Genomic DNA, 13,402 nt, shown 5'->3' with positions numbered 1-13,402 from the left:
ATTAGGTAACTTTGGGCCAGATTATGAGCAGTTACACAAGTAGTTCCATAGCAATCTCCCATATCTTAGGATGAATGAAGTAATTTAATATTAACTGGAGCATGGACAGGAATTCAAGTCAACACCTCCCAGCTGAATGCCCTAACCATCAGGCTATAGAGTTGTTCTCACTCTCTCTGGCCCTGTGAACATTTTAATTATTTGATACAAAGTGGAATAGCTTCAACAAGAGAGATTGAACAAGTCACACCCTAGAATATGCTGTAATAGCCCAGTGGCTAGGGCACTCGCTTGTGACATCCCTAGAATGGAAATCCCAGGGTAAACTCCTTACATTAGAACTTTGTGTAGACTAGAGTGCTTGGTCCTGTATTTTGGTCCTATAATTAGCAATCAGGTAACTTGATTAACAAATAGTATATTTACGCATGTCTATATAAGATGGTTTGGTCCTAGGATTCAAACAAGATTGAACCAGGCCAGCAGGAACAAAGATTTGTGGAGCATCCACATTTGCATGTATAGCTGTAATAGTTAACTCCAAATTGACTGACAAATAATTAACTTGAGCTACCACTGGGCCAAAACCTCTAGTCTAGACAAGCCATAGGGCAGGGGTCCCCAACGCAGTGCTTTTGGGCACCATGGCGCCCGCTGGGGCATCTTAATGCGTCCACTTCCTGGCCCCCAGGAGAGCACCCACTGAAATGCCGCAGCGGCATTTTGGCGGGGATGCCTCTCGATGACGACGCTTGTCGATGGCAAGCAACATCACTGAGAGGCGTCGCTGCCAAAATGCCGCTGAAATTCGGTGGCATTTCGGCGGGTGCTCCAACGCTGCAGTGGCCCTTCGGCTGGTGCTCGCCAGCCAAAAAGGTTGAGGACCACTGCCATGGGGGTTTTAATATTACACCTACATTGGTACAACTGCCCCTTCCCCCAGCACAACCATACAGACAGGGCCTGATTTGAGACACGATCACCAACACTATTGCTTTACAAAGATTCTGATAATCTGGTGAGTGCTCAGTTTTTAAGGAACTGACCTTACTGGGGAATTTGGAAACTAAACTGGATCTAAATCAGCTGCCATACTAGCTCTGTACTTTAGAAATGAGCCAGCATAAGGCTATGGATTTGGACCTGTATCTGCATTTAAACTAATGTATTTATACGAAAGAAAAATCCACCAACATCAGTCTGTGTTCTCCCTGTTGGGGCTGGGGGAAGAAATAATGGCTGGAAAAACTTCCAAGATATGTGCCAAGCTCAGATCTATAACAACTTTTTTTTTAAGGAAGTAGGACAGATTAATCATCAATTGTTTCTTTAAATGAGTTTGAACCACACATGCCCCAACTAAATTAATTACAGCTTTGTTCCCTACTTCCTGGGTCCTCAAATTTGACATCCGTTTTTCCTGCATTACTTTCTTTACGTTCCTTGGTCATCCATGGATAGTCTACATGCTCAGAATTTATGTTCCCTGCAGAAAATGACTTTCTGATGGGGAAGCAAAGGGAAACCACAACAGAGGTCATGCAACCCTCTCCGGCAGTATATTTTGGTTGCCCAGGGTATCTGGCAGAGAGAGAAATTACTGTGAGGCAGGGAGTAGGACTGGGGAAGACCTGGCTGGTGGTTCCTACCCTGCATCAGACTAAGCTGCTAGTCCTGGCTGGGCTGGGATTTCCTCTTCCCCTGCACAGCATCCAGGATTGTGCCAGTTTTCTCCCCCGGCTGTAGGCAGCTCTGCAATCTGCCCCCCACTCCCATGCCCTGCCTGCAGCGCTTCCTGCACCCATAGCTCCTAAGCTACAGGGGGAGGGATCCGTGTGCAGGGAGCTGCTCTCCCATCGGCCCAGCCCCCATGCATCCAGACCCCCTCATACCCAGACCTTCCCACCGAGCCTCACCACCCCCACACACCCCAGAACACTGCTTGATGAGCTTCACTCCAAGGAGCTGCGTGCACCCCACCAAGCCCCTGCCAGCTTTTTGAAACAACACTCGAGTTTTGCTCTGTGTGTGTGAAACGTGTAAAGTTTGTTGTGCTATATATATGATTTTTACTACTATGAGCCAGAAATGGGTGTTGGGTTTTAACAGGAGTAAGACGGAATCAGGTTTTGGATTCTCCAGCAAATTCACAATGCTTGTAACAGTCCCCTCCTCCCCCTCCCTGCACTGCCACTGCCTCTTTTTCTTCTTTCTCCATTTCCATATGTGAGCTCCCTCTAAGTTCACAAATATGTACTGCATTTGCTCTCTTCTATTCACTTCCATCAGACTTTGACATAGCAAGAGCAAACCCAGAACCTTTTATCTGAACCTATACTTTAGTCATCCAGATAAAACAGGACTCCAGTCAAACTCAACCCTGCCATTGGTCTTTGGGTAGCAAAACCCAAACCAGGCTTCCTCAGCCTCTCTCTTTTAATAATTAATCCTAACAACAGAAGAGGAGGGTTGGTAGAGTTACTGGTACTGCATTGAACAGATGTGATGGGAAGAGGCAGCAAAATATGTGATGGGAAATTTAGATTCTCTTTCCCAGCTTGCTTTAATGAATTTCAATGAGAGGAAACAGCTGGCTGGTTTAGTTCTGCATTTCAAACAGGTTCCAAAGCCCACTGGAGAAAGGACCCGCCCTCTGCAAGCACATGCTGAAATTTTCTGTTTGCTTCCTCCCTCAGCTCAGACCTCAGCACTACTCTGAAACAGCTGTGAGCTGGAAGAGTGTTCCGGTTAATGGGACAGGCAGAGAAGCACTCAATGTATACTGTGGTGTTTTGGAAACTACCACACTACCCAGGACATTATGGCATAAAATTCATTAGTATTACAGATAGGCTCAAGTGGCATAATTTCCATCGGGATTTTGAGCCCTCCTCCTCAAAGTCTGAGGAGTGTTCAGAGCCAAGCTTTTGGTTCAGACATATATAAAGTAGAATCATTTGAAAAATACAGACACAGGGTGAGGGTGGGATTCAGCCACCCTCAAAGTTCACAGAGGGTTGGTTCAGACCCGTCTCTAAAGTCATATTTAAATAAGGTAATGCTATTTGACAATAGTAGGCAGAACCTGAGATACTGCCCAGTAGAAATCAAAGTCTCCATTTTGTAAAAACATGCATGTGTCAGTAAAATGCTGTCCATCTACTCACTTTTCTCCTGTGATTAGTGACTTCACTGTGGATTTCAGTGCTATTGATCACTCCAGCTTTGCTCCAGATTTCTCTAGCTCTCTGGCCTCCTGGTGAGAATCAAACCTTTTTTGGCTGCTATTTATTCAGTGCAGTTTGTCAGAGAATTTGCATGTTCCCCTTGCCTCTCCCTTTATGTGGCTCTGTTATTAGCATATTCCTGCTTCTAGCTTCTCACCCTGGTGTCTTGGACTGATAGCTTCATCTTGGGCTCTCCACATCTCCCTCAGCTCACTAATCCCTCCATCTGACAGCTGTCTGTCTGCCTGGACTCCCTCATCTCCTGGCTACACTGTAACTTCCTGCTATTCAGCATGTCACAGAATGAACTCCATACCTAGGGCATCAGCCTGCAACCCAGGAGATTTGGATTATGTTTTTGCTTCTGCCACTGACCTATTGTGTGGCCTCCAGGCAAGTCACCTGTCACCCTGTGCCTCAGTTTCCCCATTTGTAACATAGAGATAATGATACTCACCCATCTTTTTAAAGTGCTTTGAGATCTATGAATGAAAACTGATAGATAACTGCTGGGCATTATCACCAGCTTAGCACTCCCCTAAAACTTTAAATTTGCTCAATAGATCTAGAGTCCTGACCTTAATCATTTTTTCCCACTCACTTGGGCATCCTCTGTCAAACTCCTATCCCCAAATCTAAAACACATGCACAAATCAGTCTCCCCTTATTCTTCCCTTTGCTGAAATCTGTATTCATATGGTAATCACTTCCTGACCAGCTCTCAATATTCTCTATTGTATTCTTAAAAGGCCATGCCTCAGGCAGACCTCAGGGAGTCAGGAATAATGTAGCCAGATGACTGTTTGATGCCAGGAAGAGGGAAATCTTCATCTAGGAGTCCAGCTCAGAACTGTCTTTCTGGCTCTCTAAACTGTCTCTCAAGGTTCATTCTACCTCTTTAAATGCATTGACTGAATATCCTCCAACAGCTCCTTTCTATGCCCTCCTTCATCCCTCCCCCATTCCTGCTCCTCCCTTTTCCCCCTCACTATCATGCTGACCCCCCCTCACCTTCCCCTCCCTCTTTCCTGCCCTTCTACCCCCTCACTGTCACACTCACTCTGTTCCCCCCCATTCCTGTCCCTTTGAGTGGAGCCATCTTCCCCTGTTGTGTGTATGAGACCGTTGCTGTAGTTAACCATGCAGACCATATGTATTATTTTACCTCTCATGGCAGTAAGGTTCAGGAACAAAGTGTGAAGGATGCTACAATGAAGAACTGTTCTGTGTAGATTTCCATTCTGCTGAATTTACTGCACCAAAAGGCAGCGTTGTGGCCACCGCAGCATATTTTACTGCTTACCACATGGTGATGCTCTTGGACACAAAAACACTGTTCCATTGCAATGATGGCCAGCACAGCCACATTTTCCGGAAGGGACCACTAATGTTGAGCGACTGTGTTATTTGGAACCCAACCATATATCAGTATTAAGCTGAGACCCCAAAAATCAGAGGCTGCTTTCACAGTTTTGACTATAACATTGTGAACCCTTCATATGCTCGAGAAAAAACTTCCATTTCCGTTTGTTTTGTACCCTTTCTCTAGGATGGCATTTTGTCTCCTCCTTTGCTTCATCTTTTCTTATTCTTCCCTTTCTTACTGTCCTTTGGCTCTTCCTCTTTTCAAAGTCTCTTTCTTTTGTATTAGTTTTGCTCTCTTTTTATACTCTTCCCACATTTACAATTGTTCCCCTCCACACACCCCTTTCACACTGACTTTCCCACTTCTTTCCTCCTCTTCCTTTCTCTCTTCCCACTGGTCTCTCTAGAGTTTACACTGCATTCAAATCCACATGAAGTCCTAAAAGGCACTCAACACAGGGGTTAGATTTTGCTTGAAATTGCAGTCTCTCTCCTCCCTCAGCATTTGCTGCAGTCCAGTCATTTTGCATGAAAACAAAAAATCTCTTTTCTATTTCATTCTTCCTCATTACTCATTTTCCAACCATGCCTTTGTGAACTGGCAAGTGTAGCATTAACACCCCATCCATTGCAAGAGCTCCAGTCTAGAATGGCCCAGAGAATATGCCACCTCCCCCTGGACACGTGACATTACCACGGAGAGAATTCAATGAGCCCCCTCTAAAAAATTCTCAGGTAGATAGTCATTGGGAGCACAGTGCAAGCTTCACTTATTGGGTGTGCGATCTAGCAGTCAGAGCAAAATGCAGCTGTGAGTGCCACGGGTAAGGCTGGAACATTAACAATATTACAAAATACTTAATAATGATACTATGCTCTTAGGAAATGCTTTTCATCTGAGGATCTTTATAAAATGCTTCTCAAAGGGGAAGTATCATTATTCCCACTTTAAAGATAGGTAAATAATTTCCCCCTCTGAGCCTCAGTTTTCCTAAGGTCATCAAATAAGTTATTAAGAGAAATAGAAATACAGCCCTGACTCCCAGACCCCACCTCCCAAATACTAGAACATACTGTTTGTTATAGTATTGGTAATACAAAACTACATTGAAGCAAGTTATCTCTGGTGGTTAGAGCAGGGGATTAAGAGTCAGGGCTCTTGGGTTCAATTCTCAGCTCTGACACTTTGTTATGTGTGACCATGGACAAGTCACTTTACCTCTTTGATCCTGATTCTGCTCTCATTCATACTGATGTAATCAGGTATTACACCATTCTTGAGTGAGATCAGAATCAGTCCCTCTGTGCTTTACTGCAGTGTGATTATAGTAATACTGACCCAGAAGGACATAGGGAGAATTAGTGAATGATTGTAATGTGCTTTGAGATCCTTAGATGATTGGTGGGAGAAAATAGTGATAGATTGTCTCTCTCCAGCTTCTTCTGCTTATGGATCTCAAAGTGTTCAGTTCACATTATTAAATTTCAGCTGCCCTGTGAGATAATTAAGTTAGGCAACACATCCATGGTCAGGTAATTCATGATTGTCGCTACACTGTGCACCCAGGGTCATTCAGAACTTCATAGAACTCAGATCCTCTTGTTCCAAAAGCAGAAGCTTCTGCCACTTGAGTTAAAAGAGGCTCTCTATTACTTATTAGCAGAGTAGGGGTTATGAAGCCCTGTTGAAGAGTTCCGATTGGGGTCAGTAGAGAAAACACATACATTAACCGGTACATTCAATTATTTTTAGCACGAAGTCCCCACTAGAATCATGTCTTATACAACTCTGTGAGTACAGAAAAGACACATTACTTCAGAATATCTCTGTAGAGGAGAGAACTGCTGGGGCTTGAATTTGCCCATGGGCTCTACTACTGTTCTTGGGTTTGGTTTCTTCTTGATTGGGGAAAAAATTAAGTGGTGGTCTTTCTCCAGCATCAAATCCTTGCATCACCAGAATGAGACATCACTCATAATAAGTTGTGCAGATCTGTCATTCCCTCCTTTCTTCTGTGGGGGATGAAATAGTTTACAGTGACATTTAAATAAACATCTCCAGGCCTCAAAATTAACACCTCACTATGATGAATGGGGCAATTCACCCCTTCAGAGCTGTTCTTCCAGGTTCTCTGCAGACACAGATGTCTCTGCATCAGTTGCACTTGGTTCTTTTTATCAGTTATGGTTATGAAGAAAATCTCTGAGAGTCTTACATTTTGTTCAAAAATGGAAGCAGAGATTCTGGAGAACAAAACAGTAGCTTCAGAGAGGTGCTGGTATGATTGGTGCAGGGGTGCATACCAACTGTATCTGAGACCTCTCTAGCATCACACATACTGGCAATGTGGATGATTTAGAGGAAGTTGCAAAAGTCACTAAAATGCACCTGCCCAATTTGCAATGCTAAAGTGACAGGGAGGGGAAATTCTCCCACAGCTCATTGAATCCCTTAAGGAGTAAGAGGGGTTAGTAAATTTGCCGGTTGAGCTCTAGACCGGGCAGTGAACTTTGCACATGCATGCACACAACCATTTTGTGTAAAGGGCCTTGGATTCTGCCTGTCTCAACCTGGTCATACTTTGGCTCAGTGCCAGTCTCACATTCTTCACACCATGTGAGGTGAAGGAGAAAATGAGCAGGGGGACCTCAAAGAAGCTGGAAATCTGGGTTCTATTCCCAGCTCTTCCACTGATGTGCAGTGTGATCTTGAGCAGACCATGGTCTTGCTTTGTACCTCAGTTTCCCTGTTAATGAAATGCTGATGATAATAATACCCCCTCCCACAAGCAACATGGTGATTTATTAACATAAGAACATAAGAACGACCATACCGGGTCAGACCAAAGGGCCATCCAGCCCAGGATCCTGTCTACTGACAGTGGCCAATGCCGGGTGCCCCAGAGGGAGTGAACCTAACAGGCAATGGTCAAGTGATCTCTGTCCTGCCATCCATTTCCATCCTCTGACAAACAGAGTCAAGGGATCCTGGCTAATAGCCATTTATGGATTTAACCACCAGGAATTTATCCAGTTCTCTTTTAAATGCTGTTATAGTCCTAGCCTTCACAACCTCCTCAGGTAAGGAGTTCCACAAGTTGACTGTGCGCTGTGTGAAGAAGAACTTCCTTTTATTTGTTTTAAACCTGCTGCCTATTAATTTCATCTAGTGACCCCTAGTTCTTGTATTATGGGAATAAGTAAATAACTTTTGCTTATCCACTTTCTCCGCATCACTCATGATTTTATATACCTCTATCATATCCCCCCTTAGTCTCCTCTTTTCCAAGCTGAAGAGTCCTAGCCTCTTTAATCTTCCTCGTATGGGACCCTCTCCAAACCTCTAATCATTTTAGTTGCCCTTTTCTGAACCTTTTCTAGGCCAGTATATCTTTTTTGAGATGTGGAGACCACATCTGTATGCAGTATTCGAGATGTGGGCATACCATTGATTTATATAAGGGCAATAATATATTCTCAGTCTTATTCTCTGTCCTTCTAATGATTCCTAACATCCCGTTTCCTTTTTTGACTGCCTCTGCACACTGCATGGACATCTTCAGAGAACTATCCACGATGACTCCAAGATCTTTTTCCTGACTCGTTGTAGCTAAATTAGCCCCCCTCATATTGTATGTATAGTTGGGGTTGATTTTTTCCAATGTGCATTACTTTACATTTATCCACATTAAATTTCATTTGCCATTTTGTTGCCCAATCACTTAGTTTTGTGAGATCTTTTTGAAGTTCTTCACAGTCTTCTTTGGTCTTAACTATCTTGAGCAGTTTAGTATCATCTGAAAATTTTGCCACCTAACTGTTTACCCCTTTCTCCAGATCATTTATGGATAAGTTGAATAGGATTGGTCTGAGGACTGACCCTTGGGGAACACCACTAATTGCCTCTCTCCATTCTGAGAATTTACCATTAATTCCTACCTTTTGTTCCCTGTCTTTTAACCAGTTCTCAATCCATGAAAGGACCTTCCTTTTTATCTCATGACAGCTTAATTTTCGTAAGAGCCTTTGGTGAGGGACCTTGTCAAAGGCTTTCTGGAAATCTAAGTATACTATGTCCACTGGATCCCCCTTGTGCACATGTTTGCTGACCCCTTCAAAGAACTCTAATAGATTAATAAGGCATGATTTCCCTTTACAGAAACCATGTTGACAATTGTTCAACAGTTTATGTTTTTCTATGTGTCTGACAATTTTATTCTTAACTATTATTTCGACTAATTTGCCTGGTACTGACGTTAGACTTACCGGTCTGTAATTGCCGGGATCACTTCTAGAGCCCTTTTTAAATATTGGTGTTACATTAGCTAACTTCCAGTCATTGGGTACAGAAGCTGATTTAAAGGACAGGTTACAAACCTTAGTTAATAGTTCTGCAACTTCACATCTGAGTTCTTTCACAATTCTTGAGTGAATGTCATCTGGTCCTGATGACATGTTAATGTTGAGTTTATCAATTAATTCCAAAACCTCCTCTAGTGACACTTCAATCTGTGACAGTTCCTCAGATTTGTCACCTACAAAAGCCAGCTCAGGTTTGGGAATCTCCCTAACATCCTCAGCCGTGAAGACTAAAGCAAAGAATCCATTTAGTTTCTCTGCGATGACTTTATAATCTTTAAGGGCTCCTTTTGTATCTCGATCATCAAGGGGCCCCACTGGTTGTTTAGCAGTCTTCCTGCTTCTGATGTACTTAAAAAACATTTTGTTATTACCTTTGAAGTTTTTGGCTAGCCGTTCTTCAAACTCCTCTTTGGCTTTTCTTATTACACTCTTGCACTTAATTTGGCAGTGTTTATGCTCCTTTCTATTTGCCTCACTAGGATTTGACTTCCACTTTTTGAAGGAAGTCTTTTTACCTCTCACTGCTGCTTTTACATGGTTGTTAAGCCACAATGGCTCTTTTTTAGTTCTTTTGCTGTGTTTCTTAATTTGGGGTATACATTGAAGTTGGACCTCTATTATGGTGTCTTTAAAATGCGCCCATGCAGCTTGCAGGTTTTTCACTTTAGTCACTGTACCTTTTAACTTCTGTTTAACTAACCCCCTCATTTTTGCATAGCTCCCCCTTTTGAAAGTAAATGCCACAGTGTTGGGCTGTTGAGATGTTCTTCCCACCACAGGGATGTTGAATGCTATTGTATTATGGTCACTATTTCCAAGCAGTCCTGCTATAGTTACCTCTTGGACCAGCTCCTGCGCTCCACTCAGGATTAAATCTAGAGTTGCCTCTCCCCTTGTGGGTTCCTGTACCAGCTGCTCCATGAAGCAGTCTTTTAAAGTATTGAGAAATTTTATCTCTTCATTTTGTCCTGAAGTGAAATGTTCTCAGTCAATATGGGGATAATTGAAATTCCTCAGTATTATTGAGTTCTTAATTTTGATAGCCTCTCTAATTTCCCATAACATTTCATCATCACTATTACTGTCCTGGTCAAGTGGTCAATAATAGATCTCTAATGTTATATTCTTATTAGAGCATGAAATTTCTATCCATAGAGATTCTATGGAATATATGGATTCACTTAAGATTTTTACTTCATTTGAGTCTACATTTTCTTTCACATATAGTGCCACTCCTCCCCCTGCACGACCTGTTCTGTCCTTCCGATATATTTTGGACCCCGGAATGATTGTGTCCCATTGATTGCTCTCAGTCCACCAGGTTTCTGTGATGCCTATTATATCAATATCCTCCTTTATCACGAGGCACTCTAGTTCACCCCTCTTATTATTTAGACTTCTAGCATTTGTGTACAAGCACTTTAAAAACTTGTCACTGTTTATTTGTCTGCCCTTTTCTGATGTGTCAGATTCTTTTTCATGTGACTGTTTCTCATCTGTTCTGGCCCTTACATTATCCTCTTCCATCCTCTGCTCCTGACTATAACCTGGAGATTCTCTATCATTAGACTCTCCCCTAAGAGAAGTCTTGTCCGATCCACATGCTCCTCTGCAGCACTCAGCTTTCCCCCATCTCCTAGTTAATTAATTATTAATAAATGTCTGTAAAGTGCTGTGAGATCCTCAGACAAAAGGTGTCACAAAGGAGTATTATTAAAAGAACAGAGCAAGACTCTTCGTTTATTGTGTGCTGTTATGATTAATCAATATGTTTTATTACATATATTACAGGAATACAGTGTTAATTAGAGTTGATTAGTAGGATTATCAAAGTATAAGGTTGATCAATAGTTTTAGGACCTATGTAGTAGACATGAGTAAGACAAGCTGAAACACAAAGAACCTGTTGGCTGAGGCCTACAAGACTTTAGCTTAGCTATTTTAAGCCTTGGGGACAAGAAATGATGGTGCAAGTCAATGACCAAGAAATAACCCAAAAGATAATGGGAAAGAGGTACCAACAGGTAATATTACAAAAGTATAGCTGGGAAGGTTAGATTTAAATTATAAAATGCTGTAACCAGAAGTATTGTCTCTAACACGTGCCTTAACCGCAAGATAAAGGTGGTACGTCAATGGTAGCAAGAACCTACCCAGCCGGTAGAATTCGGGATCCTTTGTGTTTCCATGGGACACAGACCAATAAGAAAGGGAGGGTTGATACTTTCATGTACATGCACAGAATGTAGGTATAGACAGAATCACAGTATAAAAAAGGGTGCTCAGAGCAGGAAAATTGAGCTTCCTATGGGCAACTCCAGCAGGAACCATTCCCATACTGATGATCAATCCACGTGAGGGCCAGCAGGCTCTGACACCATCTAGGAGGATGTGAGTATAACTGGTACATTATACTTATCTTTAGGAATTGTATATGCTGTGACATTTATAGCTTTGTTGGTAACTTTAATAAAACTACTAAAAGATTGATGCTATTATAACTGTATGTGTTATTTGCCTATGGTTTCATGTGTTTCTATGAACTCTAGCTCCAGAACGAACAGAGAGAACTCTGTTGAGCTTGAGACTGTAGCCACCAGAGCTGATCCCACTGAAGTATGATTCACATTAAATAGAATAAAAGGCTACAGCTGCTCATGCTACTTGGCTTCAATCCAGTGGGTTTTAAGAGACCACAGGGAGACCTGTTAGAATTTAAATGGACTGAATATGTCTTTGAGCCTCCAGAATAATGAGTTTTTCCCTTTCTTTACCATTTTGGATCCGGATGAAATGCTGTTCAGTCAGATACAAAAAATGGTACTCAAATTTTATAAAAACTACATTCTATTGACATGTCAAGCTCTCAAGGGCTGTACCTAATTTCTAATTGTCCCTGTGTGCCGGGGAACTCTGGGATGTAGTATGTCTTCTTGATCTCTCCCTCAGCTGCACCATCCCCAACATAGGTCAGCTAGGTGCAACCTACCTCACAGCTGTTAGTGTGTTCTTGGACAAAGGCCCAGGAGCCAGACATTTGAATCCAATCTCGGTCATGGACCCCTTCTGGGGTTGGGGTGTCTATCTGTGGCAGGAGGAAAATGTGTATTTGATTAGGGATCAGAATGTTCTCCCTGAGCCTGATTAAATGGAGTGTTTCAGTCCAGCCTGTTGCTATGAGGGGGTCAGGGCTGGCCAGGGGCTGAGTCAGGGATGGGGCAGGAGCTGGGGTTGGGCACAGGCATTGCTAGCCAGGGGCTTGGGGTCACAGTTACCTCTGGCTGCGAGAGCCAGCCAGCTGCAAAAATAGGGTGTGGGGGGCAGAGGGGCTGCCTCCCCGCAGTACTGTGCGGCTCAGTGCCCGCTTCCCAAGCATGTGCTGTTAAAGGTGTCTGAGTGTCCGAGTGCCTAGGCGAGGCAGTTCTTCCCTATCCCATGGGATGTACTGAGGGATGTAAAGGAGACTCAGTTCAGTGGAATAGTTTACATTCAACCCCCCAAATTATCATTGTCACACCTGCCTTAGTGTTTAAGAGAATCTCTCTCCTTTTCTATGTCTGCATACAGCCTTGTAGTTATCCAAACTTTTGTCTTAGCTTCTGCTGTTCTCATTGCCTGCCTTGGGCTTCCTTTTTCTTGTAATTCACTGTCAATATGGTTTCACTCCTGTAAATTATTTATTTTTGTTATTCTTAGCTCTTCGTCATGTACCTTTGTTAACATTGTGCAGCTGGATGGCCTGCTGGATTTTTCATTGCAAATAATCACAGAAGATATTGATAGTTGCTAGTAGCTTCAGCAACCACATATCACAGTGTTTCTAGTGTAGCACTTCCTGTTTGTATTTGCATTACTGCTATGTACACTCTTGCTAGTTCAATGAGAGCTAGTGTGAATATGTGTCCATGAATAAGGGAATCACACCCCTAGCTTGTAGTGCAGAGCTTTCATCTGAACTGGCTTCATCTGAAACATGGTTCAGGACCAAGTGTGGACTTGGCCCAACTTTCTAGTTCGCAGAGTAAGCAGAATATTGATCTCCTCTGTGCCATGTACCATATACATAGGATGTCTCATTAGGAAGTCAATGACCTCAAACTTTGGATAAAAATGGATCAGGATTCAATCATCTTGGCTTGAGCATCTCTCTGTGTATCACTAAGCATTAGTCAGGAAGAAGCAAGAGGTAAGTTTAAATTAGCTGTCAGGAATGCATTTAGAGCCATTTAAAAGGTGCAGGAGGAAGAACCTGGAGCCCTGAGCTCACCAGACCCTATCTGTAGAGTTTTGTGACAAGAGGTGTTAATCTTTACATTGCTGCTCACACTCTGCTGTCTTCTGTCGTGTCTTTGGCTCCGCACACAGTGAAGGACACATTTTGCACTCACAGAAGATGTCACTTGCAGGTACTAGTCCTGTGTCCTGTGTGACCAGTTGGAGCTGGTCAA

Source organism: Gopherus flavomarginatus, chromosome 1, assembly GCF_025201925.1.
Source record: "Gopherus flavomarginatus isolate rGopFla2 chromosome 1, rGopFla2.mat.asm, whole genome shotgun sequence".
NCBI lineage: Eukaryota > Metazoa > Chordata > Testudines > Testudinidae > Gopherus > Gopherus flavomarginatus.
The sequence above is the reverse complement of the archived record's forward strand: the minus strand, read 5'-3'. Positions refer to the sequence as shown.